The 17804-nt window shown below is 41.9% G+C and overlaps 1 protein-coding gene across 2 annotated transcripts in view; it reads right to left on the minus strand.

Annotated features, from left to right (window-relative positions):
* CFAP61 (cilia and flagella associated protein 61) overlaps positions 1 to 17804 on the minus strand; it is a 258593-nt gene that overhangs the window by 23137 nt on the left and 217652 nt on the right. The window lies entirely within an intron of this gene.

The following is a 17804-nucleotide window of genomic DNA, read 5'->3' on the forward strand; positions in this document are numbered from 1 at the left end:
CTCAAACATCCAACGCCCCTTTCTGCTTTACTCTGCTCTCAGCCGATGACCTTGCCTCATGCTTTACTGAGAAAACAGGAGCGGTCAAGCACTGCCTTGTCTTCTCACCCCGAGACCTGATTTTCTCCCGTCACCCTGCCCCTGCGGCTGTTAGGATAGAAAGTTGTCCCGGCTCTGCCACTGTCCTCTCTCCCTTGCATCTTTTATTTGTTTACAGACAAGACTCACCACCTCCTCTTTAACAAGCCCTCTCCTGACTCCGTTTCCCCCCTGCAAAGTATTCCCCGGATCTCTCTCCACTTCACAGAAAACTTCTCCAAATTGGACGCTGCAGCATCTTCAGTTCCTCAGGTCATAAACTCTCTCCTGGGCTATTTCCACCTCCCCATCTGCTCTGAAGCAGCTCTTATGAAAGCCAAATCCACCAACCAGCTCTCTGTCCTTGATGCAGCCCCTCCGTGGAAACGACACAGGTGACCACTGCTTCACTTTGCAAACACGCCCTCCTCTTAGCTTCTGCCAAACCCCACGTCCCGTCCTCCTTCCTGAACCATATCTCTGGACATGGAAACATTGGGATCCTCTTGGCCCTTTTCTCTAGGAGCTGAGCGGGAACGGATCTGAACTGGAGTCTGGCCCATGCCTGGGCGCTCTGGGCGTGAACTGCATCACAGGGTTGGCTGGACCTTGAGGCAGGGGCTTCTGGAAGCCGTGCCTGTCACCGGCCGTGGGCTCCTCGGGACCAGGCAGACTGGAAGCTCCGGGCAAGGTGGCTCCCAGCTCATTACCTCCAGGGGGCAGCTGTGAGTTATAAGCCCACATTCACCCCGGGGTGGGGGGGGGAGGGGTGGATGGGAGGATGGGGGCACTGGACCAGTAAGGGCTGGGGTGGTGGGCCCCAGCAGTGCCCACGACAGAGGTGGAGGGCCACGAGTTCTCTCTGGGTAAGTCTGAGAGTCAAGTGAGCAGTTGGGTGTTTTGCCGGAGCTTAGAGCATGTCTCGCACACCCTGCCGCTAAAACACATCTCAAATCCAAATGCTTCACCCTGCATCCATCTGGTCCAACCCCCCATCTCTCACCTGGGAAACCAGCAAGAGCCTCCCAATAGCTGCTACTGTCCATTCTCCGTGGCAGCTGCGGTGAACTTTAAAGCGCGATTTGGCAGGTTCCTGCCCTTCCTTTGCGGAAATAAGCATCTCAGCCCAAACCTCCGCCTACAGAGATCTACACAATGTAGTTCCTCTGACCTTCGTTCACTCCGCTACGGCTCGTGTTCCCCAGACGTACCAAGACCTCTCACACTCACGGGCCTCTGCACCCACTGTTCCCTCTGGACTCCTCTCCCTCACATCTTGCAGCCCTGGCTGTGTCTCAGCGTCCAGGACTGGCTCAGAGTCTGCCCCACACACCTCGACTCCGGCCCAGTGTTGCTTTGCCATATTTTCTTTTTGACTTTGTTTCGTAGCCTTTAGCACCATTTGAAATGGTCTTATTTCCATATTTATTTACTTGCTTGTGGCCTGCCTTCCTTCTCTAGAATATAAAATCCAGAAGGGCTGGCTTTTTTCAGTCTTATTCTCAACCGTATCTTCAGAACATAGTACACAACAGGTGCTTAATAAATGTTGATTGAATGAATGAGTAAATAAAAAGCATAGATCAAAAACTATGCTGGGTTTGCAATTAGGAGACCATCAGAATCTTAACTGGGAGGGGTGTGTTGCAGAGGAAATGAGCTGAGGGCAGTTTACTCCTTCAGAGACAGACAGACAGACAGATGGACAGTCACATGTCCATCTGATGTCTGTCCCTATGTGCCAAGCACCATGCCAAGTGCTGAGGATCCACAGGTGAAGATGTGCCTTGTTCTGAGGCGCTCAGCCAGTGGGAGAATACAGTGGTGTGTGAGCTGGAACGTAGCCAGCTCAGGGGCCCAAGGTCAGGGTCACTTTGCTTCGCCTCATGACCACCATCAACAGATAGCTGTTTCAGGCACACAGGCAATTTGGAATATTGTTTTGTAACATGGGTTCTATCAACATAAGCAAACTGGCTTTGATTATTCAGCAGGTTTAATCCAGCAAGTTAAAATATCAAGTGACTATTTAAAGCCCAGGTTTTAAAACAGGCTTGCTCACTTCTCAAAGTGAAGAAGCAGTGAAACCACTCGGGTCTGCTTGTGTCAGCTGGACCATGGACGTGGCTTCAGCATGGCCTCTGGCAAGACGGGCGGTGCCTGGGAGCAGGGTGGGAGGACCACCCAAGACTGTGAGCTCTCTCTCCAGGCAGAGGAGACCTGACCTCACCCCTGGCGACTGCCCAGCGACTCATGCTACACAGAGGTCTGATCCATCGGGAAGAAAGATGTAGGAAACTCCGGGGAAGAGGGACCTTCAGGGGATTCAAATGCTCCTGCATCTTCTGCTTTCCATTTTGGGATGAAATTTAGTGATTCACTCATAAAGTATATTTGGTCATTTCCCTTCTTCCTTAAATTACCTTCCTAAGCTGGGATAGTTAACCCATTTCCTCTTTAGGGAAGGTCTTGGTTATAACATAAACTAAAAATGTTTTTCTTACCCAAAGTTTAAGATAATGGCAGTCCAAAGATATAAACACGTGACCTTAGCCACAGGAGAGTCCACTAAAATCAAGATGAGAGCCCACACCGACCATTTTGGAGACACATCGTTATGTAAAATGGAGCATATCTATATTCATTGGGGACACTTTAATTTTTCTGAGGGAATAAAACTTATAATGAGAAGGTACATCAATGTTATTTGACCCCAATCTATGAAATATTGGACTAGACTTCCAAGCCCTTGATTTAGTTTCTCTTAAAAAAATAAAATCACTTGTCATTGTCTCTTTTTCATGAAAGGCAAGAGAAAGACAATAGTGGCAACTATCTCCACTATGATTTAATATTACACCAGTTATTCTAGGGAAGTCAATAAAACAAGAAAAATTAATAGGGAGTATAGCTATTGGAAAGGAAAGAAGAAAAGCTGTCATTATTGGCAGCTGATAATCATCTACCTAGAAATATGAAGATAACCTACTAAAACACATTTAAACAAAAAGAATTCAGGACTAGAGTAACTTACAAAAACCAATATTTTCCCTATCTGCCAATATTTTTTAAATTAGAAAATGTAATAGAATAAAAAGATCCCATTTACAATAGCAACAAAACAGTAAACAATACTAAAATAAATCTAAAAGCAAATGTGCAAGCTCTGTGAAGAGACCTATCAGAAGAAAACAACCAAACTGAAGACAGCAAACAAAGATATGAATGGTAACATTCAATTTTATAAATATGTTCCAAACTAACCTAAAAATTAAATTCAAAAACTCAGTTAAAATCCCAAAATGAATTTTTAGTGAAATTAGACATGGTATTCATTTGGAAAAGTACAAGAATAGCTAAGAAAACTGGACATCAAAGACATCAAAACAAACCATAATGCGATAGTAATTAAAAGAGTGTGGCAGAATCCAGAAACAGAAATGAAATAACATTTCATTTAACAGGATAGCAAGTCCAGAAATGGACTCATCTGTATGAAAGAATTTAGCTCAGTATATGATATTGGTAGCATATCAATTAAATAGGAAAAAAAAACATAGACTATTTTAAAAGTTATTGGGAAAGTTGTTTCTTAGAAAAAGTAAAATTAGAGTCTCCTGTTAAACTATACACAAGCATGAAAAAAATTCCAGATGAATTAAAGATGTCAATGTGAAAAAAAGCTACAAAAGTGAAAAAATAAAATAGAGTACTTTATAATTGTCAGTTGGAAGAGATTTTCCTAAGTAGGAGACAAAATTCAGAAGCTCTAAAGATGTGATCAGGTAAAAATTAAAACATTTATATGAAAAAAATCATAAACAAATGATGTAAGAGAATGAAAAGACTAGTCACAGACTTGGGAGAAAATCTTTGCAAAACACATATCTGATAAAGGACTAATATCCAAAATGTCCAGAACTCTTAAAACTCACCAATAAAAGAACATACAATGCAACTAAAAGATGGACAAAAGATCTTAACAGACACCTCACCAAAGAAGATATATAGAGAGCAAATAAGCAGAGAAAAAGATGCTCCACATCATTTGTCACCAGGGAAATGCAAATTAAAATTATCTCAAAAATGAGATAGCACGACACACCTATGAGAACAGCTACAATCTCAAACACTGACACCAAATGCTGACGAGGATGTGGAGCAACAGGAACTCTCATTCATTGCTGATGCGAATGCAAAATGCTACAGCCACCTTGGAAGACAGTTTGGCGGTTTCTTACAAAACAAAAAACATTATTACCATAGGATCCCAAATCATGCCCCTTGGTTTACACCCAAACGAGTTGAAAACCTATGTCCACGCAAAAACCTGCACACAAATGTTTCCAGCAGCTTTATTCTTAATTGCCAAAACTTGGAAGCGACCAAGATGTCCTTCAGTAGGTGAGTGGATCGACAATCTGTGGTCCATCCAGACAATAGAATATTATTCATCAATAAAAAGGAATGAGCTATCAAGCTTTGAAAAGACATGGAAGAAACTTACACGGATATTGTTAAGTGAAAGAAACTAACCTGAAGGGCTCCATACTGTATGAATCCAAGTATATGACATCTGGAAAAGGCCAAACTATTGAGCTATTGAGGCAGTAAAAAGATCAGTGGTTGCCAGGGTTTTCTTTTCTTTTTTTTTGTTTTTTGGTGGCGGTGGGATGGGGTGGGGAGGGCTGAACACGTGGAGCACAGGAGATTTTTAGGGTAGTGACACGATAATGATGGACACCTTATTTTATGTTTGTCAAGACACCCACAGAAAGTACAACACAAAGAATCAACTGTAGCAAACTATGGACTTCAGTTAATAATAAAGTATCAGTATTGATCCATCAATTGTAACAAATATACCACAGGAATTCAAGACATAAATAGCAGGGAAAACTGTGTGTGTGGAGGGGAGGGTATGTAGGAATGCTGACCTTGCCCATCAGTTTTTCTGTAAACTTAGACCTGCTCTTAAAAAAAAAGTCTATTAACTAAAAAAAATGATATACAGGAAAATATTTGCCATGTGTACCATGAGAATTATTAGTCCTATTTTATCATAAATACATAAATCAAAAAGAAAAAGTCAATCAATAGAAAATAGGCAAAGGATAGAAACAAGGAATTTGAGAAAATGCAAGCTGAAAGTACAAAATAGTTTTCTTACTCTTTCTTCCTCCTGCAGATTGACAAAAATTAAAACATGGACTATATCAGAGTTGGTGAGGGTGGGGAGAAACATACCCTCTCATAGCTATTGGGGGGGGGTATACATTGGAGTAACCCTTTTTGAGGATAATTTAAGCTAATGTCTTTTTTTTTTAAGATTTTTTGATGTGGACCATTTTTAAAGACTTTATTGAATTTGTTACAATATTGCCTCTGTTTCATGTTTCTCGGTTTTTTGGCCGTGAGGCATGTGGGATCTTTGCTCCCTGACCAGGGATCAAACCCACACCCCCCGCATCGGAAGGCAGAGTCTTAATCACTGGACCACCAGGGAAGTCCCTAAGCTAATGTCTTGATCAAAAAGTAAATATGCATACCCTTCGATCCAGAAATTCCACTAATGCCGATAAAATGGGAATGTTACTTACAATAACAGAAAAAAAAATAGCAAATAACCTAAATATTCATTAATAAGAAAATAGCTAAGTAAACTGGGATTTAGTCATTCTATGGGATATAAAGAAGCCATGAAAAAGAATGAGACCTATGTGTACTGACACGGAAAGACGTTCAATATGCATTATTAATGGAAAAAAGAAAAATAAAGAAAAATACGTACAGTATATTTGAGAAACACACACATTCACACCTCTACGATGTGGTCTGTGCTGGGGAGAGGAGCCGGATTGAGAAGGAGGACAGACACTCATTTGGGTGATGGTAGAATTTTTTTTAACCTCCATTGAAACATTTCTATCTTTGCTACTTAATTTCAAGCACTGTGAAGGAAAGAAGCCCGTCTGTCTTTCTCTTTGGTGGCTATATCCCAAGTACCCAGCACACTGGTGTTCAATAAATATATGTTGAGTGAACACGAATTAGCAATGCTTAAAAAACTATAATGGAAATAATCACAGATAGGGCCCAAAGATGTATCATTAAGGATGCTTATTGCAGTGTTAATTATCAAAACAGAAAGCCGGAAGCAACCTGATTAACGAAGGAAGACACATTGGTATGGTAGAACGCTTTTCAGGCATTGAAAAGTCATGCCATTAAAATAATATTCCAAGAAGTGAAAAAATGTTCAGACTATCCTGATAAACCAAATTAGCAAGCTATAAATCAGCACTGAAAATATTATTAAATATATATAAATAGTTATATATTCATAGGATAAAATGTCCTGGAAGGACATACATCAAAAAATGTAGGGGTTTCCCTGGTGGCGCAGTGGTTGAGAATCTGCCTGCCAATGCAAGGGACACAGGTTCGAGCCCTGGTCTGGGAGGATCCCACATGCCGCGGAGCAGCTGGGCCCGTGAGCCACAACTACTGAGCCTGCGTGTCTGGAGCCTGTGCTCCGCAACAAGAGAGGCCGCGACAGTGAGAGGCCCGCGCACCGCAATGAGGAGTGGCCCCCACTCGCCGCAACTAGAGAAGGCCCTCGCGCAGAAACGAAGACCCAACACAGCCAAATAAATAAATAAATAAAATAAATTTTAAAAAACAAACAAACAAAACAAAACAAAACAAAAAATGTACCATGGTTGTCTCTGGGTGATTGCTTACGGACAACTTTTGGTTTCTTCTTCGCATTTCTCTGTTTTATATCCGTGTTTCCTTTGGGTTATGCAGCGATTATATATTACGTTTGTAAATAGAGAAAAAAAGGTTTGTTAAAAAAAAACTTCTAGAAATAGAGTGCTGCAGGTTAGATTTTTGGAAGTTTTCTTTCCGGATGCCTTTAGAGGCTGCCCTTGACTTACGGATGTCAGCTCCGTGTATTTGACTGTAATACCACTTGCCTGTGCACATCTTAGCCACTGATGCCCCCCAAACTCCTTCCTGAGTGCTGAATTCAGAGCCTCATCTGCTAAAGGTACTAAAGGACACTTTGAGCGATCGCCCTCTGACTCTATGGAAAGGAAATTCCCCTTATAAGATATTAGTCTATTACTGGCTTTTGCACATTTCAACTCCATTCTTGTTTTCTCAAGAGTAAATTGTGTTTGAAAGTAGGGGACTGTCTGTGTTATCCTCTGTTTAGTGTCTGGTATATTTAAGGTTTTTTGTTATCGTTTTTTAGAAAGAAGAGGATGGCTGAATAGATTCTGGTAGTTCCTTTCATGCTTACATGACATGAGATCCATTTATTCACTGGAGCCTTCTTTAGGCCACAGGTGCTTCTTCAGTTCTCTGAGCTCCGAAGAAAGATGTGGATAGTCTGGAAAGTATACCAGCTCAAACCAGAATCCTGTCCTAGCTGAGGTTTCAACAGTAAGAAGTTGGGTGGCAGACAGTTAACTGGCACTGGGGCTGGACCTCGGGGGAGGGGGCTTGGTCTGGGCTGGTGATCACAGGGTTATAGGTGTGTAATCACATCATTAACAGCCATCTGATATGATTGAAAACAAAGTCATTATTATGATCCTTTAACAGTCTCAAGCTTAAAACCACTCACAGTCTAATTCAATAAATAAGCTACTTAAGTACAGAAAGTCACAAGCAAGAACAGATTTTGTGTCATATTAGCAAATCTGATTTTCATTAATTCAAGATGAATGTCTTCTACGAAACACTTTCATATCATATTAATGAGATGATAGCAAACAGCATTCACCGGTTGCTAGGCAACATGAGGGCCCTCTAATGATCTCCTCTGTACTGGAGATGGAGGGAAGATGCCAGAGCTCTGAGGCTCTTCCCCACTTCTTGGCAACTGTTTCTGCTGGAAGACCACCATGGGGCTGGGAGGGGAAGGAACAAATGATACCATTTACCATGGCACCATGTCACCATGTCACATATACCTCTTCCCTCTTCCCTTCTTTCCACAGCTTTACTGGTGGGAGAGCAAGAACTGAGAAGTAGGCTCAAGAGAGGTCAATCTACCTCTGCTTAGGTAGGGAACAGGCTGCTGGGAGACCAGGACAGGCAATGGAGTGGACACCTTGAGGGGTTTCTGTCAAGCCATAATTTGCTGGGCTCTGCTCTGCTCCTGGCATCCCTACCTCTTTGGGGGGTAGGTCCCCAGCTGTCATGTTGTGACTTCATGATTCCATGGAGCCGAGATGGCGTCTGATCTAAGCCTTCTAGTTACATGCTGATGTGCAAAAACCACCCCCAAACTTAGTGGCACAGAGGGAAAACCATTTTATTACGCTCATGGTGGCTTGGCTCTGCTTCATGACTGCAGGGACTTCATATGGGAAGACAAATGCCTCGGGGCCACTCTGATGGCCGGGGCTGGAATCATCTGGAGGCTTCTTCACCTACACATCTGGCACCTGTGCTAGGATGACTTAAAAGCTTGGCTCAGCTGGGACTCTTGCTGGAGTGTCTACTTGGTCTTTCCAAACAGCTTGGGCTTCCTCACAGCATGGCAGCCTCAGGATGCTTGGACTTCTTACCTGACAGGTCAGGACTCTAAGAGCAAATGTTCCAGCAAAGAAGCTGGAACTACGGGGCCTTCTATAACTCAGCCTCCGAAGTCACACAGCCCCGCTTCCGCTGCACTCCACTGGTCAAAGCCATCACAAGCTCACCCAGATTCAAGGGAGGGGGCACAGACCCCATCTCTCTTTAGGAAGAGTGCCAAATAATTTGAAGCTGCCCCCCCTCGCCAAGCCATGCCAGTCACTCTGCGGGAAACCTGGAGCTGGGACTGAGACGCATCTGGTTATTCTCTGTGGGTTTGGGGCTGTGGCAGGGGCAAGCCGAGAAAGCCGACCTGCAGAGAGAAAGCAGCTGCCACTGCTTGGCTTCTACCCGCGTCAGCCTTCCTGACTGCCTGTAGTCTCCGTCCTGAGATGCAGCCATCTCGATGCCCTTTGTTCCTATGAGATACAACCATGAATCCTTACGATGAATTCTCCTTTTTAGCTTACATCTAGCTTTGGTTGGTTTCTGCTGCTTGCAGCCAGAGTCCTAAGTGCCTCAGACAGAACGTCCGCTGGTTTTTCCAGTGATTACTGTTATAAATGTGATTGGTTATATGCATGATACAAATTATTACTTATTAATTTCAAGCATACCTATTGACTCCTTGTTATGGTAAATGAGGATTTATCTTTTTTAAACACAAACCCCCAGTTCTCCCTATCCCAAACTTTCCAAACAGTTTGTATGGCAATTCTTGGTTCAATTAGTATCTATGATTATGTTATTTTAACAATGCAAATATTAACTACATTTCTTTCTTGTATAACTTTCTGCTTTTCTTAGAAATAATGACGGCCCTGTTTTTTTTTCTTAGCTTTCAATGTATCTAGTACAAGTTTTTCTTTTTCAAAATGCTCCAGCAGGTATGTAAAATGCCCTTCAATATTATTTTCCACATACACATGTCAAATAATCAAAATAATTATGTTTTCCCCAGGATCCCTTTATGTTATTGTCTCTGTGCTCCTGTCTGGCCTGGCCTGGCCTGGTTGTCCCCCGGGCCCATGGGGACTTCTCCACACTGTTCTCCAGTGTTGGAACCTCTTCATTTACAACTTTGGTTGCTTCCTTTTTTTTTTTTTTGATGGTAATATTCTTTTCACATTTAAAAAAATTTTTTTATTGAAATATAGCTGATTTACAATATTAGTTTTAGGTGTACAACAAAGTGATTCAAAGATATATATATATATATATATATGAATATATATATATCCACATATATATATATATCCACATACATACACACATATATACACATATGTATATTCTTTTTAAAATTCTTTTCCATTACAGGTTATTACAAGATATTGAGTAGAGTTCCCTGTGCTATACAGTAGGTCCTTGGGTTGCTTCTTAAAAATAACTCTTACATAGAGGAAAAATTAGTGGTTACCAGTGGGGAGAGGGAAGGGGGGAGGGGCAATATAGGGGCAGGGGAGTAACAGGTACGAACTATTAGGTATAAAATAAGCTACAAGGATATATTGTACAGCACAGGGAATATAGCCAATATTTTATAATTACTATAAGTGGAGTATAATCTTTAAAAAATAACTCTTTATTATGCAGAATTTTAAAATATTTTTAAATTAGAAGGACACCCAGTTCCAACAGCTATCAACTCATGGCCAATCTTGTGTCATTTCTAGCCCCATCTACTCTTCTCCCTCCGGGGTTATTTTGAAGAATATCCCAGATATTTCAATATGTATCTCTGAAAGATAAAGATACTTCTCTTAAAATATGTGTAACTACAATATCATCTTCACATTTAAAAATGAATAATTCCTTAACTTCATCAAACATCCAGTGTTCAAATTTCTAATAACGTCATAAAGGGCATAATTTTTTTTACAGCCTATCTGAATCAGGATCCAAATCAGTGGATATGCTTATAAAGTCTATTTTAACCCACAGGCTCCCCACCCCATCTCTCTTTCATTTTTTGCAGTTTATTTGTGGAAGGAGTCAGGCTGTTTGTTCCATAGAGTTTCCTACACTCTGAATTTGGCGGACTGAAGCTCTGTGGTTTTAGTGAATATGCTTCTCTCTCTCCTCTATTTCCCATAAACTGGTGGTCGACCTAAGGTTCTGGACAGATTCAGGTTCAATTTTTTTTTCAAGGTGGTGTGTTTTCCCGACAAGTAGCACAGAGTGTCTGGCTGTGTCTTTTTCTGTGTCAGCAGCTACATCCCCATGTCTTTTCATTCAGGAGGGGTTGCAAAATGGTGACATTCTAACCGTGCCGTTCCTCCTTCACGTATGGGCAGGAACAGCTCTCTGTCCTTGGTACCTCCTTGAAGGATGGTCATAGAATTACTGCTGGAAATATTTCCTTTCAGAAGGATGAGGACGTTGCCCATCATTTGTTTGGTTCTTGGGTTGCTATTGAGAAACCTGGTGCTATTTTGACCCTTGTTCTCTTCTAAGTGACGTGCTTTACTCACCAGACACTCTTAGGAGCTTCTCATTATCCCTGGGGTCTGGAATTTCATCACAGAGAGCCTCGGGCTGTTTATCATTTATTGTGCATTTTTCAATCTGGAGATTGATATCTTTCAGTTCTGGGCATTTTTTTTACCTTCCGCCCAACTGAGTTTTCTCTGCTGTCTCAGGAATTCCTATTAGTCAGATAAAAGGCCTTGTTCTCTTTTTCATGAAGTTTCCTTGACTTCATTTTCCGATACCTCTGCTCCGATTACTGCCATGCTGGGGACAGGGCAGCAGAGGGGGACCAGGGACTCTACCGGTCAGTATCGGGACGTTCATCTGATTCCTTCTCTCTTCACACTTTTCCTCTCCTGGGTCTGCTGCCCTCCCGTCTGAGTCTCTCCAGTTCACATTTTCCAAAGAACAAGCCTCCAGTCTCTTACGGAGGGTGAGAGGGAGGAGGGGGTGCCTGGCTGGTGCAGGAAGGGGAGGGGGTGCTTTGGGGGAGTGACATTACAGTCTCTTCTGGGGTTTCAGTTCTGTCACTTGCAGACAGAGGTTCCCGACTAATGGTTATGACCAGGAAGAAAATCAAAAACAACAAAAAATTTTAACATTTTATCCAACTTGAAATGACTGATTTTTTTAAAGAAAACCCTGAAATTAAAAATGCTTCTCTGCCTCAGATATCTTCCTACTCCATGTGCTACAGCCTGACCCGGTGCAAAAAAGCCCTAGGTTAGCACTTTGGCCCGGTTTGTAATTGGAGAAATCAGGGTGGGGTTATATAAGTTCATATATTAAATCCTTGCCAGGACCCCAGGAGCCTCAGACCTGCATCCAGAAAGATCCACTTGCAGGTCTGTCCAGAGGGCAATAACTGACCCCATGGACACCCTTCGGGGTGCCCTGGAGAGGTTTCGATTCGGGGGCCTGACAAGCCTGGCAGATCCTTGGTGGCGAGTCCGTGTTAACATCTTGAAGGCGGCCTAGCTTTGTTCAATTATCACGTGCAGAAAGCCTGCAGCTTGCAGGTGCCGCTTGTCAGCTGGGGCTGCTGGTGGCAGGGAGCGGATCGTTAAGCCCGCCACAGAGCAGCGAAGCCACCTCCCAGCAGCCTCACAGCCTCCAGCGTGGTGTATATTTTCCTATTTCACTTGGATTTGCTCCTAATGATTGAACTATAGATTATTAATGCTGCGAGCCTCCGAGATCCCAGCGTGACTGTGCTGGGCTCTATTCTGCCCTCAGAGCCTTCGGCACGTATCCTGGCCTGGCAGCCAGCGCTCCGGCAGCTGTCGGAGCCGCTGGGGCCAAGACAGGACCGTGGGATGCAAACAGCGGCTCCTATTAGCAGCTGCGGGTGTGTCGCTGGTGGCATTTGGAGTTCTCTTCTCCCCAAATTACCAGATAGAGGGAATAATAAGTCACAAAACCCAGCTCAGAGTTTGCTGGGTGGGTGACAAAAAGTGTCTTTGGAGAGAAGGAACTTGGGGCTATGCCATCTGTCACTCTGCAAGGGATCCTGGGTGGGCGCCAGGTCCGGGGATGCACAGGGCCTGAGGCAGGGCGACCCCAGGGCAGCAACCAGCCCCGCCTGGAGCAGAAGTGCAGCAAAGAGAGTGTTTGTGCCATGGCTCCTCCAGGACAGGCTCTGAGCCGAACACTTCCTGCAGGTCATCTCGTTTAGTCTTCACGGCAAGCCCTGGAAGCTGGTATAAGCCCCATTTACAGGTAAGGGAAACGAAGCTTAGAGGAACAGAGTTACCTGCCTAAGACAACACTGGTAAGTGAGGTCTGAGGGACCCCTAGGTGTGTTTTCTGAGATGTGCACTCTCCTTTCCACACCTTATCACCACCGAGTGAGAACCAAGTTCCCGATAAGGAACTTGAGGCTGGTATAATGTCAGAAGTAGGGGTCAAACCCAGGACAAGCTGACACGGAGGTCGTTCCCATGGTGGCTGAATGGGAGTGCCCGGGGGGGGTACCACGTGCCTTGTGCAGCACGGCGGGCAGCTGTTGGAAGCCGCAAAATACCCTCTGCCTTTGTGGGGAGATAAAGCAGCACCAAACTTGGGATGTAAATCTGCCCTAGCTCAGGCTGTCGTAACAAAATACCCCAGACTGGGCGGCTTAAGTAATTGACATTTATTTCACACAATTCTGGAGGCTGCAAGTCCAAGATCAGAGTACCAGTATGGTCAGGTTCTGGTGAGGACTGTCCTCCTGGCTTGTAGATGGCTGCCTTCTCACTGTGTCCTCAGATGGAGGACAGAAACAGAGACGTCCCTCTCTCTCTTCCTGTTCTTATAAGGCCACAGGCCTACAGGATTAGGGTCCCACTTTTGTGACCTCATTTTACCTTAATTACCTCCTAAAGACCCTATCTCCAGATATAGTCACATTGGGGATTTGTGGTTCAACATATGAATTCTGGGGTCATGGTGGTGTTATCAATTGGGAGAACAAACCAATAGAGGAACTAAACAGGGTAATGGGATAGAAAATGACTCAGAGATGTTGGTTGGGGGTAGGTAGGGTAATCTACGTAATATAAGGGGATGTTATGCTATGTATTAGGCTGGAGATGTTATATAATATGTAATAAACTTGTCCTCAAATTTGAAAAAAATTTCAGTATTTTAAAGATGTTGGTCCACTGACTTCTCACTTGCATTGTTTCTGATGAGGAATCTGTTGTCATTCTTATCTTTATTCCTCTGAAAACAATGTTTTCTCTTGTTCCTTCTTGATGTTCTCTTTATCACTGGTTTTGAGCAGTCTGATTATGATATGCCTTGGTGTAATTTTTTTCTTTTTTTATTGTACAATATTATATGTTACAGGTATACAATATAGTGATTCACAATTTTTAAAGTTTATACTCCATTTATAGTTATTATAAAATATTGGCTATATTCTCTGTGTTGTACAATATATCCTTGTAGCTTATTTTATACTTAGTAGTTTGTACCTCTTACTCCCCTATCCCTATATTGCTCCCCCTTCCCTCCCCCTACTGGTAACCACTAGTTTTTTTTTGTTTTTTTTTTTAAACATCTTTATTGAAGTATAATTGCCTTACAATGGTGTGTTAGCTTCTGCTTTATAACAAAGTGAATCAGTTATACATATACAATATGTTCCCATTTCTCTTCCCTCTTGCATCTCCCTCCCTCCCACCCTCCCCATCCCACCCCTCTAGGTGGTCACAAAGCACCGAGCTGATATCCCTGTGCTATGCGGCTGCTTCCCACTAGCTATCTATTTTACATTTGGTAGTGGATATATGTCCATGACACTCTCTTACCCTGTCACATCTCACCCCACCCCCTCCCCATATCCTCAAGTCCATTCTCTAGTAGGTCTGTGTCTTTATTCCCGTCTTGCCACTAGGTTCTTCATGGCCTTTTTTTTTCCCCTTAGATTCCGTATATATGTGTTAGCATACTGTATTTGTTTTTCTCTTTCTGACTTACTTCACTCTGTATGACAGACTCTAACTCCATCCACCTCATTACAAATACCTCCATTTCATTTCTTTTTATGGCTGAGTAATATTCCATTGTATATATGTGCCACATCTTCTTCATCCATTCATCTGTCGATGGACATTTAGGTTGCTTCCATGTCCTGGCTATTGTAAATAGAGCTGCAATGAACATTTTGGTACATGACTCTTTTTGACCTATGGTTTTCTCAGGGTATATGCCCAGTAGTGGGATTGCTGGGTCGTATGGTAGTTCTATTTGTAGTTTTTTAAGGAACCTCCATACTGTTCTCCATAGTGGCTGTATCAATTTACATTCCCACCAACAGTGCAAGAGTGTTCCCTTTCCTCCACACCCTCTCCAGCATTTATTGTTTCTAGATTTTTTGATGATGGCCATTCTGACCGGTGTGAGATGATATCTCATTGTAGTTTTGATTTGCATTTCTCTAATGATTAATGATGTTGAGCATTCTTTCATGTGTCTGTAGGCCATCTGTATATCTTCTTTGGAGAAATGTCTATTTAGGTCTTCTGCCCATTTTTGGATTGGGTTGTTCGTTTTTTTGTTATTGAGCTGCATGAGCTGCTTGTAAATCTTGGAGATTAATCCTTTGTCAGTTGCTTCATTTGCCAATATTTTCTCCCATTCTGATGGTTGTCTTTTGGTCTTGTTTATGGTTTCCTTTGCTGTGCAAAAGCTTTTAAGTTTCATTAGGTCCCATTTGTTTATTTGTGTTCTTATTTCCATTTCTCTGGGAGCTGGGTCAAAAAGAATCTTGCTGTGATGTATGTCATAGAGTGTTCTGCCTATGTTTTCCTCTAAGAGTTTGATAGTGTCTGCCCTTACACTTAGGTCTTTAATCCATTTGGAGTTTATTTTTGTGCATGGTGTCAGGGAGTGTTCTAATTTCATACTTTTACATGTAGCTGTCCAATTTTCCCAGCACCACTTATTGAAGAGGCTGTCTTTTCTCCACTGTATATGCTTGCCTCCTTTATCAAAGATAAGGTGACCATATGTGTGTGGGTTTACCTCTGGGCTTTCTATCCTGTTCCATTGATCTATATTTCTGTTTTTGTGCCAGTACCGAACTGTCTTGATTACTGAAGCTTTGTAATATAGTCTGAAGTCAGGGAGCCTGATTCCCCCAGCTCCATTTTTCATTCTCAAGATTGCTTTGGCTATTCGGGGTCTTTTGTGTTTCCATACAAATTGTGAAATTTTTTGTTCTAGTTCTGTGAAAAATGCCAGTGGTAGTTTGATAGGGATTGCATTGAATCTGTAGATTGCTTTGGGTAGTAGAGTCATTTTCACAATGTTGATTCTTCCAATCCAGGAACATGGTATATCTCTCCATCTATTTGTATCATCTTTAATTTCTTTCATCAGTGTCTTATAATTTTCTGCATACAGGTCTTTTGTCTCCTTAGGTAGGTTTATTCCTAGATATTTTATTCTTTTTGTTGCAATGGTAAATGGGAGTGTTTTCTTAATTTCACTTTCAGATTTTTTGTCATTAGTGTATAGAAATGCAAGAGATTTCTGTGCATTAATTTTGTATCCTGCTACTTTACCAAATTCATTGATTAGCTCTAGGAGTTTTCTGGTAGCATCTTAGGGCTTCTCTATGTATAGTATCATGTCATCTGCAAATAGTGACAACTTTACTTCTTCTTTTCCGATTTGGATTCCTTTTATTACTTTGTCTTCTCTGATTGCTGTGGCTAACACTTCCAAAACTATGTTGAATAATAGTGGTGAGAGTGAGCAACCTTGTCTTGTTCCTGATCTTAGTGGAAATGGTTTCAGTTTTTCACCATTGAGGACAATGTTGGCTGTGGGTTTGTCATATATGGCCTTTATTATGTTGAGGAAGGTTCCCTCTATGCCTACTTTCTGCAGGGCTTTTATCATAAATGGGTGTTGAATTTTGTCAAAAGCTTTCTCTGCATCTATTGAGATGATCATATGGTTTTTCTCCTTCAATTTGTTAATATGGTGTATCACATTGATTGATTTGCGTATATTGAAGAATCCTTGCATTCCGTAACCACTAGTTTGTTCTCTATATCTGTGAGTCTGTTTCTTTTTTGTTATATTCACTAGTTTTTTTTTTTTACATTACACATATAAGTGACATCATATAGTATTTGTCTTTCTCTGTCTGACTTATTTCACTTAGCATAATGCCCTCCAAGTCCGTTCATGTTGTTACAAATGGCGAAAGTTCATTCCTTTTTATGGTTGAGTAGTATTCCATTGTATGTATCTATATATCACATCTTCTTTATCCATTCATCTGTTGATGGATGCTCAGGTTGTTTCCATGTCTTGGTAATTATAAATAATGCTGCTATGAACATTGGGGTACGTGTATCTTTTTGAATTAGTGGGTTTTTAAAAAATTTATTTATTTGACTTCTCTGGGTCTTAGTTGCAGCACGTGAGATCTTTAGTTGCAGCATGTGGGATCTTTAGTTGCGGCATGCGAACTCTTAGTTATAGTATGTGGGATCTAGTTCCCTGACCAGGGATTGAACCCGGGCCCCCTGCACTGGGAGCACGGAATCTTTGCCACTGGACCAGTAGGGAAGTCCCTTGAATTAGTATTTTTGTTTCTTTCAGATATATATCCAGGAATGGAACTACTGGGTCATATGGTGGTTCTAATTTTAGTTTTTTGAGAAACCTCCATACTGATTTCCTCTTCATGTTTTTCATGCTTGACATTCATTGAGCTTCTTGGATTTGTGGGTTTATGGTTTACATCAAATTTGGAAAAAAATTGGTCATTATTTCTTTAGGCTGTTTGAAGTTGCCTCGTAGCTCACTGACACTCTGCTCGTTGTCTTAAATTCTTTTTTTCTCTTTGTGTTTCGTTTTGGGTAGTTTCAACTAGTATGTCTTCAAATTCACTAATCTTTTCTTCAGCAAGGTCTAATCTTCCATTAATCCCATCCAGTGTATTTTTTCATCTCAGACATTGTAGTTTCCATCTCTAGAAGTTTTATCTGGGTCTTTCATATACCTTCTACATCTCTACTTAACTTTTTGATCATGTGGAATACAGTTATAATAACTGTCTCAATATGCTTGTCTGCTAATTCTAACAACTGTGTCAGTTCTAGGTTGGTTTCAATTGACTGATTCTTCTCCTCATTATGGGTTGCATTTTCCTGAGT

The sequence above is a fragment of the Balaenoptera borealis genome (assembly GCF_965194805.1).
Source record: "Balaenoptera borealis genome assembly, chromosome: 16".
NCBI classification, from domain to species: domain Eukaryota; kingdom Metazoa; phylum Chordata; class Mammalia; order Artiodactyla; family Balaenopteridae; genus Balaenoptera; species Balaenoptera borealis.